Here is an 18,169-nt window from a genome sequence, read left to right on the forward strand (position 1 = left end):
GGCGGAGGTGTCAGAAAGATAGGGAACAGTATGTGTAATGTATTTTGTGCCTGTTAAGGCATACCATTTTTTTGTGTGTCGAGCTTCAGTTAACAGCGCGTAGTCGTTGATGTGTGTTTGGGTGCTTTCAGAGAAACCAGCCCATTCTTTAGGGGACATTAAGGTTTTCAGTCTACGTTTAGTATTGTGGATGTAAGAATAAGCTTGATTTTTCTTTCTGAATCTGTCATGTATGGCCTGCTTGATGAGTGCTCGTGAAGCTCGATAGCAAATTTTTTTGTTCCCGGGAATGGAGCGGTTACCACGTACAGTGGCAAAGTTTGGCTGAACGTTGTGATGTAGGCAGTGCTTGGGGAATGATATGTGCATTTTTTTCGCGGTGTATGTGAGGATGGTTTTCTGGTAGTTTGCTTTTGTGAAAAGTATGACGTGAGCCCATGACATAGCCTAGTGTTTGGAGCGAGTGCTAAAACGATCTTATAATTAAAGTGTATTTTGAATCACGGGGGAGAAGAGGGTAGTATGAATAGAGAGCCCATGGTTGAAGGGTTTTATGGTTACAAACACAATAAAAATTAAGTATAATTTCTGGGAAAACGGCTATTTTAGCCTGTTTTTGTTTAGGAGTGTCCCTTATATTTAATACATTGGCTAACATAACTCAAAAGGGGTATATATATATTTTAGGGCATTATGGGCGAGTATAGAAGGCAATTATGGCCGAATAAAAAATGTGGAAAAATTATGTACATACCTTGTTTTTGGTTTAAAGATGCCTTCTAAATCCAAGCTCTTGTTGAAAGGTTGTGTGTAAACGGGGGGGGGGGGGGAACATGGGGATGTACTTGAGACACCGGAAATAAGTTTGGGAACTCGGGTTACTATTAATAATATATATATAAATATATATATATATTATTCTGTTGTGGGGAGAGAGGGGGGAAGGGTATCCTTATGTGGAAACTGTGGCAAGGGTTTACGGGGTGTGGACCGTTTCGGTCATCGTCTGACCATCGTCAGATCTTTGTGGGAATGACTGTAGGGCTATGTCAAGGCTACAAGATGTATCTGCCAAATTTGGGCATTTGTTGTCGCTAAATGGCCGGAGGCGTGGCTTAATTTGTAAGTTTTGGAATGTCCAACATTTGGAAATTAGGTAGGGGCGGTGGATGTTGATAGAATTACCATCGCATTTTATGGCAATAGTTTCGGATATTCTAAGCATCGTTTCGTTTTCTTGTTTATTTTCTTGTCTGTCTTCCCTGTATTCTGTGGTTTGTTTTTCTTTTTGATGTTGCGATGTTTTTTTGTGTTCAGATATTCTGGAATAGGAATATTGCAATCCCTGAAGTGCTCTTGTAGTCTAGTCCATAACGACCTAATTGTAGAGCCCGTGTAGGTGACGTCACAGTCTTTTTGACAAGGAAATTTGTAGACTACATTGTGGTGTTCGAATAATTCTTTGTGAGTGAGAGATTTAGTAGGTTTTAGGAGAGTTGCTAATTTATGGTTTGTGGTGAATACTAGCTTATAGTCCATGTTTTTGAAAATGTATTTGTAAGCCTTGTATGTGTTTTGGATGTATGGCAATTTGATGACCATACGTGTCGGGAAGTCAGCTTTTGTTGTATTATTGTTAAGATGGGATTTTGCCATATAGTTCACGTAATTTATTAGATGCATGGGGTAGTTGCGATTTTTGAAAACCTGTGTTAAATACTTGAGTTCAGTGTTAAGAAAATTGCTGTTGGTGGAGAATTTGTAAGCATTGATAAATTGTGATAGGATGACTGATTTTTTAACGGAATATGGGTGGTATGAATTGAAATGGAGGTAGTTTCCGACATGTGTGGGTTTGGACCCTAAAAATCGCAACTATCCCACGCATCTAATAAATTACGCGAACTATACGGCAAAAACCAGCGAATTTTGTTTTAAGAAGTTTTAAAAATTTGACAGTCAGAATATATTAATAGAGAATTCTGTAAAGGGAATCTTATCAAGGTGAATAAGTAGATGTTCTATTTCAACATTCAAAGACATGCAAAAATGGAAAGTTTCATCTTCTGTCTCAAGGATGCCAGTAGTATTAATTACTTTATCGGAACAAGTGGAATCTGAAACTGTAAAATGGCTTTAATGAAGATGCTCTACTTTGAAGCATTTATAAAGTAGTAAAGGAAACTTTGTTGTCTGGTAATACGTTTATGATATGTCGTCTTGTAAATAAATCTGTCTGAGGTAAGAATATTTATTCTCAGTGAAACAGTGAGGATGAATGAATTCCATTCATTCATCCTCGTTTCACTGAGAATATAAGTAAACAATACATAACATAGTCCAATGAGTTGAAAAGTTTAATATTTTGAGAAAAGGCCTGAAAAAGAACTCGCTCTAATCTACATTTATTGTTTATAGGAATTCATCGTGGAAAACTAAATGTTTGGTCTGGTAAACTTAAGTACATGTGAAGCAAATCTATACAAAGAGTCAGAGAGAGAGAGAGACAGAATGAATTTATCTGTAAAGATAAAAGAGATCTCTTATGTATAATTTTAATTTAGAAGGCCTTGGATCCAGATAGTTTAAAAATAATAAAGTTAAAAGTTATTGCATCATTCAGATCAAACTCTTATATATTTACTTAATACTCAGTAATAAAACAATCTCATCACAGAGATGTAACAAAATGGCCCAGATGGCAGGATTTTTTTGCATAACTGCAGCAGTTGATGTGATTAATATTATTAATTCCCTTTAATTGAAAGACCTGCATTTGAATCACATCATAGACCTTGTAAAAGAATCTATGTGAGAACTTAGATAAAGGCATTTCAACCAAAGGTGAGTTAGCTGATTTCATACAGCAGTGAGAGGTGGCAGGGTTTTTCCCTCATGTAAACTTGAATGTTTTATCCTGCATGATAGACAAACTGGCCAGACAAATATATGCAAGTGATACATGGCAGCAGTTGATAGTATTAACAGTCCTTATTCAGCATTAATTAGGTCTCTAGAAACCATGTTAGTTGTCTTGACAATCCAATGAGTACAACATGTGAATAGTAAGACGAGATGTACCTAAAGTTACTTCTCATCTCATCTTATCATAAAATTGATTTATTTATGTTTTGTATATTAATAGTATATTTTGTATATTAATGGAGTGCTTAAGGGTCAAAGCTGTATAACTGAGAGGAGACCTCCACATAGCCTTTAAAGGAATGCGGAGAACAGACCAGGGCTTCTGACCTAATGTCCAATCCTCACCTTCTCGTGGTGCACCCTGTTGGGTATCTACTTTGATACTGAACGAACGAGGATGGGCTGGCAATTTGGGATTTAGCCGACCAAATTGTATTCTTATTGGTTAAACCAAAATAAAAAATGATGGTACAACATGACAAAATTTCATGCCGGCTGGGGCGTCGCCCGGTTAAACAAGGCCCCCGTTGTTTTCGCCAGGGAACCAGGGCGAACAGCGAAAAGTCAGCTCCTGGAACAAATCTGAAAACAAACCCCAACTCAACTTCACCAGAGTTAAAGATCGGTACTATCAACGTAAGAAGCCTGAATGGCAAAGAAATGGAGCTAGCTGAGGAATTAGATAAGTACCAGATCGACATAATAGGGGTGACTGAAACAAAAAAGACCAAAACTGGTGAGATCTTTCTGAGCAATAAATACAAAATGTTATATTCAGGCAATAACAATCAAAGAAAAGAAGGAGTAGCCATAGTATTCAACACAAAATACGAGGCTAATCTTCTTGAATGGCAGACGGTCTCAAGTAGAGTAATGTGGGCAAATATGAGAATGGGGAACTGGACAATGAGACTTATTTGTGCCTATGGTCCCACAGAAGGTTCTACTAAGGTAGAAGTGGAGGAATTTTTTGAGGCTTTAGAAAAAGCAACTGACACAATGAAAAAGAAAAAGTTCGTCCTTGTTGGGGATCTAAATAGTAGAGTAGGAAATGATTGTGAGACATACAAAAATATTTTAGGAAAATTTGGAGAAAAGAGCAAAGCTAATAATAATGGTAAATATCTGTTGGATTTCTGCTCAGGACATGGACTGGTTATTACTAACACCATGTTCCAACTTAAAAATGTGCACAAATTCACATGGAGAGAAGAGGCTAGGAATAAGAAAAGTCTAATTGACTATGTTATTGTTGATAGTGATGTTTTCTCCCTGGTGCAGGACACCAGAGTGTACAGAGGATTTGAAATTGGAAGTGATCACTGTTTAGTCTTGAGCAGGATAAAATTGAATTTCATATTGAAAAGAATAACATGTAAGAAAGTTTTAAAGCGAATAAAAGTTGAGCAGCTCTCAGATGTGAACTGTAGACTAAAATACAGAAATATTATTGAAAAGAAAATGAAAGAGTTTGAGAACAGGAATCAAACCTTGGAGATTCAGTGGCAAACTCTGAAGGAAACATTGATTGATTCTGCCAGAGAGGCATGTGGTGAGGTTGTGTGCAAGGATAAAAAAATCAGAACTCCCTGGTGGACACAGGAAGTTAAAGAGGCAGTGAAGGAAAAGAAGAAAGCATATCAAAAGTTCCTGGCAAATAAGTCAGCTTTTACTCTTACAGAATACAGAGACAAATGTAAGAAAGCTAAACAGTGTGTAAAACTAGCTAAACAAAAGTCATGGGAGGACTTTGGCAAGAATATAGAAAATAAATATCAAGAAGGTGGCAAAATATTCTGGAGGTTGTTGAAGAAGCTTAGGAATGGAGGAAAGAGTGCTATAAAAGGAATTAGAGATGATAAAGGTGAAATGAAAACAGGAGAAAAAGATATCCTTGAAGTATGGAGTAATTACTCGAAAAACTGCTAAATGAAACAAGCAGTGATGACAGCACAGTGATAAAAAACACTGACCAGGCATGCAGTCAGGAATACATATCCATACTTGAAGTAGAAAAAGCCATCAAAGGCTTGAAATGTGGAAAGGCAGCAGGAGTAGATGATATTCGACCAGAAATGCTGAAGTATGGTGGTATAAGAGTCTTACAGTGGCTGCACTGCATAGTTCAGAAAGCCTGGACTGAGGGACGAATTCCCGATGATTGGAGTAGAGCTCTCATAGTACCCATATATAAAAAGGGAAATAAAACTGAATGTGAGAATTACAGAGGTATTTCCCTACTGAGTGTTCCTGGCAAGATCTATGCAAGTATACTTGAGAAACGGTTGAGAAGAATTGTGGATGAAAAGCTTGGTGAAGAACAAGCTGGATTCAGGCCAAATAGAGGCTGTCAGGATCAGATCTTCACTTTACGACAAATAGTCGAGAAAGCATGGGAATATAACAAAGATCTGTATTTAAGTTTTGTCGATTTGGAAAAGGCATATGACAAGGTGCCAAGAGAGAAGCTATTCAATACGCTGCAGTTATATGGTGTCAATGGGGCATTATATCAAGCAATACTTAGTCTTTATTTGAGTTGTGAGTCAGCAGTTAGAATTGAAGGAAGTACAGGAAGTTGATTTAATGTTAAATCTGGTGTCAGACATGGATGTACATTATCCCCTCTGTTATTCATTATCTATATGGATCACATTATGAAGGAATGTGGTATTAAACCTGATATCAAAATTGGAGATGTTAATGTCAGCTCTTTGCTTTATGCGGATGATGTTATACTTCTAAATAAATCCGCTACAAGTCTACAAGATTCTCTGACTAAATTGAATAGCTGTTGTAATAGATATGGTATGAAGGTCAGCAATAAAAAGACAAAGACAATGAAAATAGGCAGAATCATTGAAAATGTCAACTGTGTTGTGAATGGAGAACCTGTGGAACAAGTAAAACATTTCAGCTACTTAGGCACAATTTTTACTGAAGATGGTAAACTAAATATAGAAATAGACAACAGAATCAGCAAAGCTGGTATCGTGGGAAGTCAATTGAATAAATTCATATGGAATAAGAAAGAAATTAGTCGGAACACTAAATTAGCTGTATACAAGACTGTGTTCAAACCAATTTTAACTTATGGATCTGAGAGCTGGGTCAGAAGTAAAACACTTGACCAAAGACTAGAGACCGCAGATATGAGAGTTCTGAGAAAGATTAGAGGCGTGAACAGATGGCATCAATGGCAATATCATATTAAAAATGAGGATATTAGGAAAGAACTTGACATTGTCAGCATCCAGGAATGCTTTAGCAGAGCTAATCTCAGATGGTATGGTCACTTAAATAGAATGGGAGAGGAAAGATTAGCAAAACAAGTGTTCTCTGCCAGGTTGGCAGGAAAACGACCCAGAGGAAGACCAAGATATAGGTGGATTGATACGGTACAAAGTGCCTTAGACGATAGAAATATAAGATCTGATAATGTTGGAGTCTTGACAAGTAACAGACTGATTTGGAGGAAAATTGTAGATAGGAAGTTAGTAATGATGTAATTTTTTCATGTAGTACTGTCATATCCTGTACACCCCTTGAGGGTACATGGCAGGAATTTGATGATGATGATGATGATTGTATATTAATGATACATATATATTATTTTTAAAAAAATCCTGTAAAACCTAATGATTAAAGCAAATATTAAAATTTTAATGCATTAAACTTTAAAAAAAAAAAAGAACAGATATTAAGAAAACATAAATTATGAACATTGTGATCACGCAGTGATATATGCAGTTTTGTTATAAATATTAGCAGCAGAGGACTCTTTTTCTCTCTCTCTCTCTCTCATCTTTGATTGAAATAAGAGAAATATTTAAGCAAAACATGAAACAGATTGTCAAATTATGTCAATTCTTGACAGAACAATAATTTTTTTTGCACTAGATTCCTCGAGATTTTCAGCTAAACAATATTCTCTCAAACATCTGGGCCTTCAGTTAACTGACCCTCCAATTGGTTAGCATCTCAAATGTTTTCTAGTGAAATAACATCTAATAGGACCTTCAATTAACTACCTCTTCAGTCATCCAATAGGCAAATTCCTGATATGGTCAGATAATTGAATGATTACTATATCATAAAATAAGTTGTTTTTGTATGAGCATCTCTAATTCCCCCTCCCCCCATTTCTCTCTCTCTCTCTCTAAGTAAACAAACCAACTAGAGAACACACAATTAATAGACATATCTGTCTTTCTAGCTTTAGTTGCCTTAACTGATATTTCAGCCACCTGTCTAGGTGTCTGTGGTATGCTAATTATTCATGTGATTAAAATAATGCATGCAGTGTTAATTTTGAATATGAATTAAAAGATAAATAATATAATCATAATAAGTTTAGTTTAATCCTTTATCCAAGTGTGAGCAAACAAACTTTGCACCTGAAAGTATCTTCAGGACTGGGGTAAGGTAGTACAACCTTATGTACTACCTTACCCCAGTCCCGAAGATACTTTCGGGCGCAAAACTTTGTTTGCTCACACTTGGATAAAGGATTAAACTAAACTTATTATAATCTAAGTGAAAAATAAACTTTCAACATCTTTCTCTAAATCCAGAGTAATTTAATAAAAAAAGGTGGCACCTTTTGGCAACTCCTATAGGTAGAGATGACCTTGCTATTGCTTCTGCCTGGTATCTCCACATCTGAGCCTGGCTCCCACTGAAGAGACCTCAATGAAGGTCGAAACTAGTCTGGGTAGTGGCCCTTCCCTTAATGCATAACATTATACATATCCGCAAGGAGATGTGTTTTGCATTATGGGAGATACTGAGATAGGAGTGATGTAAGCTTGCCCCACCTTTGCAACGAGTTGCCTGGTGTTGTACTACCTTACCCCAGTCTGAAGATATTTTCAGGCGCAAACTTTGTTTGCTCACACTTGGATAAAGGATTAAACTAAACTTATTATAGTCTAACCAAGTGACAAATAAACTTTCATCATCAAATAATATAATCCTTACACACACACACACACACACACACACACACACACACTGAAGTGCCATTGAACTAGGAATAGGAGACCTATGTAAATTCTGTACTGCAACTCCTGCATTTGCACAGGATTTTTATACCACGTCATTTTTATGTGAAAATTGAATGCCTCGAAAACCTTGTAGTAATTTGGAGTTTCCTGTCAACAGTCCTAGGATTTTTTTTTATACATTAAAGAATACGGCATCTTCTTTGTAGAACAACCACTTGAATTCCTTGAGCTATTTGTATTGAAAGCACATCATAATTGCTTTTAGTTGATGACACAACATCTCTATTTTCTCCAGTGTTTTTAATATTTTCTGGTCCCGTATCTTTGCCTTTGGCACTTTACGAAACTTTACGAAAGTGTGATTTCCTTTCATCTGTTGTCCATAATTAAAGGTGAATTTACACAAGTTATTCATAAAAATAATTCCATAGAAAGACGAAGTTTATGAAAAGAACAAAAATGGTTAATGCTAGCAACGGAACCAGGCTAACTTTTCATGATGTAATATCAATGATGTGATCCAATCTGCAACTCATGTTTGCAACATATTGTATTTTTTTAAAAATAACATTATTAAAAAGCCTTTACATCCTGTATGTTTAAGTATATAATTGCATAATTGTACTAAGCTAATTCATGTTGCCAGTTGGGAAAATAAGCTTGCGTCAATACTACACTCCAACTGCATACCTGCTTAAGGATTAAAGAGGGAGTGATGGAAGAATTACAGTTGGCAGTGTAGTATTGATGCAAGCTTATTTTCATGTTTGATAGACTTCATTTGATAACAGAGGGCGAAAGATAAATAATGCTACCTGTTGTCATAGATTGGAATTACTTCATATTTTAGAAACAGCAGCAAAGTATTTTTGAGAGTATCTTTGTGTAAATGAGCTTTTTCCAAGAACAAACAGTCTACAAAGAAATTAACTTATTAAATTAATTACATACAATACTAATTCCTGGTTGAAAATATATGAGAATACTATCTTTGGCCCCATGGTATCAATTATTGAATGGGAAAAATGTCAGCAGTGCATGGGAATCTTTGAAAAAAAGTGCTTAAATGAGGTGATATCTGAATGTATCCCTAGTGTTCGAAGGATAAATAGGTTGGGAGTGAAATGGATATGCAACCTTATTAAGCAAGAGATCCACAAGAAGATGACATAGAAAGAATATCTTGAGCTCAAGATATTTTATATATTGATAAAAAAATATATATAAAGCTCAGGCCAGAAAGGTAACGACTATTGAGTGGAAAGCTAAATCAGAGTATAAAAAGAAATTGGCTATGTAAGTTAAAGGCAATCCAAAATAATTTTATCATTATGTTGAAAGCAAAAGAAAGAATAAATGCTAAAGAATAACTTTATTGAATGCAAATTGTATTTTAGTGTCAGGAGCTAATGAGATTGTTCAATTAATAAGTGCTCACTTTGCTAAGATATATCAACCAGGTGTATGTAACATGGTGCATAATGCTACTGCTACATTGGATGAAGAGTGAAGGGTGCAGGAAAATGAGGTAGAAGAGCTTAACCAGGATAAGAATTTATCAATAGGGACAGATGGAATATCAGCGTGTTTGCTAAAGGAATGTTCAGCTGAATTTGGCTTGACTTTTCACATGTTTCTATAACTTGAGTCTCAGCTCAGGAATGATACCACAGGAATGGAAGGAATGTATGATAGTTCCATTATACAAGGGTGGTGCAAAAACTGATTTGTCTAACTACCGACTTATCAGTATCTCTGGTGTGACAGTGAAGATTTTAGAGAAGCTGGTGAGAACTTGCATACAAATATGGGTAGACAAACATGCTATACTATTCAAGGAGCAACATGGATTTACTAAAGGAAAGTCATGTTTTAGCAATTTGCTCATATTTTATAACACTGTTACGACCAGTTCGATAAAGGGAATGGATACACTGATAATGTTGGATTTTTCTAAGGCATTTGATAGGATACCACACAAAATTGCATAGACTGGAGAATATGAGATTGGAATATAAACTCTTGACTTTTATAAGTGGATGGTTGATAGACAGATATCAAAAAGTGGTACACACTGGGTGTGAATTTGCCATATTTAAGGTGACCAGTAACTCAGGGTTCAATCTATACATAAATGACATTAGGCAGAATCTAACATCAAATGTGCAATTGTGTGCCGATGATGAGAAGATAGGCAGGGCAATCAGAGATGCTACTGATATTCAGCACTTACAAAATGATTTGAATAGTCTGGAAAATTGGGTAAAAGAAAATGGCTGTCAGTTTAATGTTAGTAAGTGTAAAGTTATGCACTTTGGCATGATGACATTTCCAGCATCATATTATATTTTAGTGGGGTTATGCCACAAGAAACTGATGAGGCATGAATCTTGATGTAATGATGTATAGGCATTTGAAGTTCAAAGGTTGCATAGCAAAAGTTTCAAATACAGCTCAGAGGATAATTGTGATGTTAAAGCAAACTTTGACATGTAAGGATATGGAAATCATTTTACCTCTTTATAAGGCCTTGATAAGATCACATCTGGATTATTGTGCTCAGATTTGGTTTCCGGAGTTCCAAGGGGATAAATTAGCAGTGGGGACAGTGCAAAGAAGAGTTACCAAGATTATATCCAGATTATGAGGAGAGATTGCAAGTAAGTGGATTACAGACTGGTTAACAGTAGAAAGAGGGGTTATATGATAGAGGTATATGAACTTTTGCATGGTTGTTATATGATATTGTCTGAAATTTTTTGTTATATGGAAGGTGGGAAAAGAACATGGTGGCATTCATGGAAGTTAAGTTTGTTTGCAGTCAAGAAAGGGGTAAAAGCTAGGTTTATCTCTCACAGGGCAGTGAGTGAGCGGAATAGTATGCCTTTAGGGGTAGTGAGTGCATATAGTGTGATTGAATTTAAGGGAAGATATGACAGCTGGTTTGGATAATTTATAGCCTCCCTTGATGAGTCCTTGACTGCCTGGAGGTATGAGATGAAAATAATAATGAAATAAAACTTTTTTTTTATAGTGAATGAGATGATATTTTAACTTTGAAAAAAAAAAGTGTAAATTTCTTCTTCTCTCTTCTACATGTTATTCCTACTGGCCTGTTACAGAGCTATCTTAAGCCTTTCTAAGTCGTACCTGTCCTGAGGATAAGGTGACTAGCCCTATGCCTCCCAGTATATTCTATGGCTGTAATTGCGTGTGTTCACGAGGCCAGTTTGTCTGTTTGCAGGAAGAAAACCCTGCTGTCCACACCCAAGACAGGCTAACTTGGCTATGTCTGAGAAAGAGCCTTGAGCTCTTCATGTCGGCGACAGGAATCTAACCCAGGACACTCCTTTCCCAGGCATATGGTTGCGAAGCACATAGCCACTAGGCTAACCATGCAGATATAGTGTAAATTTATATTATAAATTAAAGATGCCAGGAAATTATATTCTTGGTTTAATCCTTTATCCAAGTGTAAGCAAACAAAGTTTTTGCCTAAAGTATATTTTCAGGACAGGGTAATTTCTTCTAATAACTTCTGCATCTTTAATTTATAGTATAGCCAAGTGGAAAAAACTTCCAACAGCTATCTTTAATCCAGAGTATTTTAATAATAAGGTGTGACACATTTCGGCTACTCATATATGGAAATATGACTTCTGCATTACTTCAACCTTGGTGTTACCTCTGGGTCTGGCTACTACTGATGGGACTTCAGTAAAGGTCGAAACCAGTCTGAGTAGTGGCCCTTCCCATAATGCATTATACGTGTCTGTAAGGATATGTGCTTTGCATTACTATTAAGGCAAGTGATGTGAAGTCATTAGCTTCTATATACGAGTTGCCATGTCCTGAAAATACTTCAGGTATGAACTTTGTTTGCTTACACTTCGATAAAGGATTAAACCAAGAATATAATTATTTGGCATCTTTAATTTATAAAATTTAAAGGTCGTGAACTAAACAAAACATCCTTTTGTAATTGTGCCTCTTCATCTGATACTGTATCTCTTCACATTTATTAGCATAAAAATTTTCCTTCTTCTATCTGATAGGTTTCTGATTTCTCTATGTAATCTTTTATTTTATATTCTTCAGTCCTTCTGTCTCATTGTTTCACCAACTGTATCCTTTCAATCAGATCACATGTTGAATCTGATATTCACAGGTTTCTTAGTCTTCTAAACGGGTCTAGATACTTATGGGCTGTATTCTCTATAATAACCTTAATTCTTTCCTTGAACATTTCAGGTGAGTTCTCCTCACTGGTCTCCAAAAGATCATCCAGCCATGCTGGTGTTTCTTCTCTGAATCAACTAGGGATTATTCTGACATCCAGTCTGGTGGGATTGGCCTGCCTTGGAAGATTTTGGAGTCTTCCTTAGACTCCAAAAACTTGTCTTGGAGCAGACTTTGGCTCTTACTAGCTGATGATCAGTACCATAATCTGCTCCAGGACAAGTATGGACACCAAGGGTGCTTGTCTTCCACCAGTGAAGATTCAGGATGTAAAATGTCTGGTGCCTTGACCTATCAATTTTAGATGTCCAAGTATAGATCCATTGTGGGTGTTTCTAGTAGCAGGTATTGGCAATGACTGATCTGTTAGAATGGGCAATTCCAACAGTCTTTCACCACAGATGTCACGTTAACCCAGACCAAACATGCCACATCAGTTCTAATTCTTATAATCTTTCCCACTTTTGCATTAAAGTTCCCTAAAATGAAAAGCAGATTTCTGTTTGGTTAGTGGTCCAACACAGCTTGTAGATTTTCATAGAATTCTTCACTCTCTTCATTAGGCCTATCTGTGTGATAGATCCAAGCATAGGGCTCTGTGCTTGGACCACTGCTATGTTTTAATTTGCATGTTAATGGTATTGGAAATGATTTGAAGGTAAATATTTAGTTATTTGTCCAATATTTTGGACAAATAACTCCAAAACAATCAAGTCCAAAAATTGGATAGTCAAGCCATTCTTATCAAATTCTTATCAGACATTGATGTAATCCCAGAATGTTGATTTTATATCAAATACTTGATATCTGATAACTTTGGCCATGCTTCACTCAACTAGATTTAAATTCTGCCATGCCATCTCTTTCTGAAAACATTAATGATATATTCCAAATCATTCTGACTGTAAACTTCTAAGTTTTTGATAAGTGATAAGTGATTAATTCTCATAATTTTTTCCCTTTGAATGACACGCATAATATTACTATGTATTTCATTTTCATACCTGCACATTGTTTCCTTTGACCTTTGAACATATTTCTGAACAATATCTCTGACTGAGACTTGTCTCAGTTGCAGATATGTGTGCAAAATATTTGCCAGTTAATCTTCTTTCAGAGACATGGAGAAGAAAAGAAAACATAAATTACGATTACCTTCATATATAAGAAACAAATCTTGTACTGTTGAGTCTATACAGAAATGGTTTGAATTGTATTAAGACATTTAAGGACTCATCAGAAATTATAAGAAACTTTGATCAGTACAATAAGTCATAAACCGTATATGCATTATAACACTAAGCATCATAATAAGTTATGAATATTGCACATGCAATGTTATTGGATCTATTTTAAATGTTCCTTACTGCTGATACTATTAGCTTGCATGTTTTAAACTCAGCCACTATAATATCCAGTTATTTTATTTCACTCTCCTGAAGAAGTGTACTATAATGCATGCAACACTAGTTGCATGCATTATAGTTCACTTAGATCATAAATAATATATTGTGATTTTGTTCGATCAGAAAGTCTCCATGTGGTAAATATCATCATCATAGTTTATTCATTTATGAATATATACAGAAATATGCATGTGACAACTCTTGGAAATAGTCTATTAAATGAAGTTTAGCCAACTGGTCGGTTGGTGCATGTCTTGTCATCAAAAAGAATTTTGCTGATATATTGCCCAAACTACTTTTTTGGCCTTCCTTTTCATCTCTTTCCATTAGTTGGGCTTGTAGATAGCAAGAGCACTGAACATAGGTGAATGCAGAGTCCATTCATCAGTTGCATCAGTTTTGGGACTGGTAGCTCAGCAGCAATTTCCTCCATTCCATTCTGTCATTGGCTTCTTAATCTCCTAGTAACTGCTCAAACTTGTGCTGTCTTTGACTTGGTCTAGAAAGCTTTTCCTTGGTCTGCCTCTTCTTCTTTTCCCCTCTATTTTGCCTTCAGTTATTCTTTTCACAAGTCCATCATGACGAAGTATATGTCCATACCACCTATCCCTTCTAATTTTGATTGATTTAATTAGAGTTCTTGTTTCGTTTATCTCTCTCAGGACTTGTTCGTTTGATTTTTTTTCTGTCCATTTTATTTTGTTTATGTGGCACCAGCACCACATTTCAAAATCCTCCAATCTTCTTACATCTTCTCTGCCTAGAATCCAGGTTTCATATCCATACAGTGCAATGCTCCATATCAATGTCTTTACTAATTTTTTTTTTCAATTGTAGGTTGAGGTTTCCTGGTAAAATGCTTTTCATCTTAGAGAATTGGGCTTTTGCATTGTTTATGCTTGATCTTATGTCTTCTCTTGTTCTGCCATCTTCTGTTATTAGGCTTCCTAAATATTTAAAGCTTTTCACTTGTTTTTTTGTTTCCCACTGATGTCTATATGTTCTATATCGATAGGGATTTTGGCCCGTAACAACGATTTTAGTCTTATCTGTGTTGATTTTCATTTTATATTTTTCAAGGTTATTATTTAGTAATTCTAGCATTGTTTTTAACGTTCTTCTGTTTCTGCTACAAGGGCTATGTCATTAGCAGATCTCATCATGACTTGCTCACCATTTATCTTTATGCCACTATTTTATCTTTAGTTTCCTGAATGGCCTTTTCAATATATAAATTAAATAAAAGTGGTGAAAGTATACATCCTTGTCTTACTCCACTCCTTATATTCTATTTTCTCCTTATCATTGATTTTAATCAGTCCATTTTGATTTTTGTAAATTTGAAATTATTTTCCTATCCCTCAAATCTCTGCCGATATTAGTTAGACAATTTAGGAGTATTTGCTGGTTTACTTTATCAAACGCTTTCTCTAAATCAAGGAAGCAAATGTAAGTATATTTACTAAGGTCTAATCTTCTCTCTACTATTGTTCTTAAACAGAGTATTGCCTCTCTTGTTCCTTTATTCTTTCTGAATCCAAATTGGTCTTCATCCAATAGGCGATCTATTTTTGAATGAATTCTCATTTTAGAGTCCATCGTGTTGATATTTTGTGTTTTCTTTGTTACTACGTCAGTTACAGTATCTATCTAGATAAGAGCTAAGGTACTGAAAATCTGCTTAATTAAGTATGTAGTTGTTTAGCTTAATGTTTCCTTCTGTTTTATTTTTTAGGACTTTAGTTTTCTTGCTATTAATCATTAACTCAGTTAATACTGCATTTTTACAGATTGTTTAGGTTGATCTTCAGTAGTCTAAATGTTAGAATTAATTGGCACAACATCATTAGCAAAGCAGAGATTGCTTATGTGGGTTTAGCATGTTGAATTTTCAAGAATTGTTTCATGCCTGTTTTCTGTGAGTCTGAAAACATAAAAGTAATATTCAAAGGATACATTGTCAAAGAGTCTTCCTGTAGAACTCCAGTGGAAATAGAAAAGCTTTTAGTCATCTCTTCATTCATCATTTACTTTAATTATTTGTGAGGATATTCCATAATAACTAAGAGTTTTGAATGTCCTTTGTTTATTGATTGAATCAAAGGCTTTAGAGAAATATGTGAAATTCAAGTTCAAGAAGTTTTTTTTAATATTTTAATCATTCTAAGAAAAGGCATCCTGTTTTTCAAGAAACACCTGCTTGATTTTTGAGCAGAAGAGACATTATATGCGATTTCTTCAAGACATTCTGTCATAGATTTTTTTGTGTTGGTTGGAAGTAGTGTAATTCTGCTGTAATTTTTTTTTTTTTTTTCTGTTGTTTAGATTGCCTGTCTTGGGTATTGGCATTATTAGACTATAAACAACTTGAAAGATTAGATTTATAAGACTTTCCTTCCATTGGAATACGATGTTAGATGCAGCAACTGTATTTCAGTTTAGTAATTGTTTTAAGCTCATGTCCTTCATGTTTAATAGCCTCTATTGTTATAACATCCATTCAAGGTTCTCATTCGTTCTTATTAATTTTTGCCTTATAAAATTGTTTCGCTTCTTGAGAAGTTCTTTTTGGATTATTTGTGACAAATTGCCAGTTACACTTCTTGTTTTATTCATATTCTGGTATAGGTTCTGATTTCTGATAATCTGGATATATTTTTCCTTGTAATTTTGAAAGGCTATGTGCACTTGATTATTTAATTCATCTACTTGGCTGGCAGATCTTGTGTCCTCTGATTTCTATATAACTCTTTAATGTAGTATCTTTTCCTTTAGAATTATATGGTGATCAGCATTCATTTCAGTAAAATTAAAACTTTGTTAGGAATAATTACTTTAATTTCTCAGTGTTTTGATCTTCATATTAAGGTCATCATCTGAAGTACACACACACACATACACACTGTCTACTACTGGACTCCATCTGGATGTCCCTAATGCAACACGTCATTACTTCTGGAAACAAGTGGCCAGTGTCAAAACAGAGACTTGTCGAAAAGTATTACTCATAACTAATTAAATTTGCCAATAAGATCAACTACTAGTCATTATAAAGTAATATAAATTACTGATATTGTGTGAATTATATAGTGTAAATATATGTATGTATGTATATATACCAGGTGATCCAAAAGTAACAGAAAAAGTAAAAATTCAATAATTTGAAAAGTATAGACAGTAGCATGATGCGGTTTTCACAGAAATGCACAGAAAGACATGGGATTTTTTTTAATAACAAAAAAATTTATTGCCAGAATAGTTACATTTGCCATTGACAGGTGCCACTTCAGTTGTGTCAGTAGTTTGTACATTGGTGCAGCACAGTTCACAACGCAGCTAAGATTACAAATGCTCAATGTGACAGCCGTTAGACGTGGCACAGAATCGAAGAGAGTTTTCATCTGTAATTCCTGTCACATGATGGCGAATAGCTTCTTTCAACATGGCCAGTGACGTTGGCTGACCGCTGTACACCTGTGACTTCAAGTAGCCCCATAACCAAAAGTCACAAGATGTAAGGTCTGGAGACCTTGGTGGCCATTTGTGCAGGAAAGAGCGACTGAGGACACGGTCATTGCCAAAAGTCGATCACAGCAGGTGCTGGATAGGACCTGTGATGTGCAGAGGCGCTCCATCCTGCATGAATGTTACGCTATGGAGCGCTTGCCTCTCTTAAAAGCACTGCATAACACTCACGTGTGACAGAAACAGTTCGAAACGTACCACTGTGGACTTCCTCAAAGAAAAAGGGGCCTATAATAAATGATGCAGTGAATCAACACCACGCTGTCACCTTTGGCTGATGCAAAGGGGTTTCCACAATTTCTGGATCTGTTTAAAATAGTGACAGACAGCAGCTCTGGGACAGCTACAGCACCACCTGTTGGTGATAAATGTAATTATTCTGGCAATAAAATTTTTCATTATTAAAAAAAATTCCATGTCTTTCTGTGCATTTCTGTGAAAACTGCATCATGCTACTCTCTATACTTTTCGAATTATTGAATTTTTACTTTTTCTGTTACTTTTGGATCACTTGGTGTATATATATATATATATATATATATATATATAAAAATATGGATGTAAAAATATAAATGTAATATGAATAATGATACAAAATTGGAAATGTAAATGTTAATCAGTACTTGGAAGCTACATGTAATATATGCATTGTATGCAATGGAGCATGTAGGAATAAATTTCCTCCTGCTAGGGCTACTATTAGGAGGAAAACACACACAAAAAAAAAAAAAAAAACCACACACATACAAAAGACAAGCTATATTACATTATGCCAAAACAGTATGTCAGAGTGACAATGATTAGATCAACTGTTATTCTACTGGCCTGACACCTCTATTGAGGGAAAAAAACTAACATCAAAGCTATATTCTGGTTACATCATCATCAAAGAACAAATTCATATAGATAGCTTTACAGTGGTGTAGCTAATGCTTTTGCCGCCCCTCTCAATACACATCAAAAATACTACAAAAAGTCAAAACGGTGTATACGGAAATAAATTAAAACATGATTATTTTTGAAGTAAAACTTTAATTTCAACATTCTAAAATGTTATTTTTCTTGTTT

At 35.2% G+C, this 18,169-nt stretch overlaps 1 protein-coding gene across 1 annotated transcript in view; it reads left to right on the top strand.

The window, feature by feature from the left end:
- The window catches only part of atms (RNA polymerase II-associated factor 1-like protein antimeros), a 249,647-nt gene that overhangs the window by 20,268 nt on the left and 211,210 nt on the right, over window positions 1-18,169 (top strand). The window lies entirely within an intron of this gene.

This window comes from Typopeltis vanoorti, chromosome 10 (assembly GCF_054136105.1).
Source record: "Typopeltis vanoorti isolate ZY-2024b chromosome 10, IOZ_Tvanoo_1.0, whole genome shotgun sequence".
Lineage (NCBI taxonomy): Eukaryota > Metazoa > Arthropoda > Arachnida > Uropygi > Thelyphonidae > Typopeltis > Typopeltis vanoorti.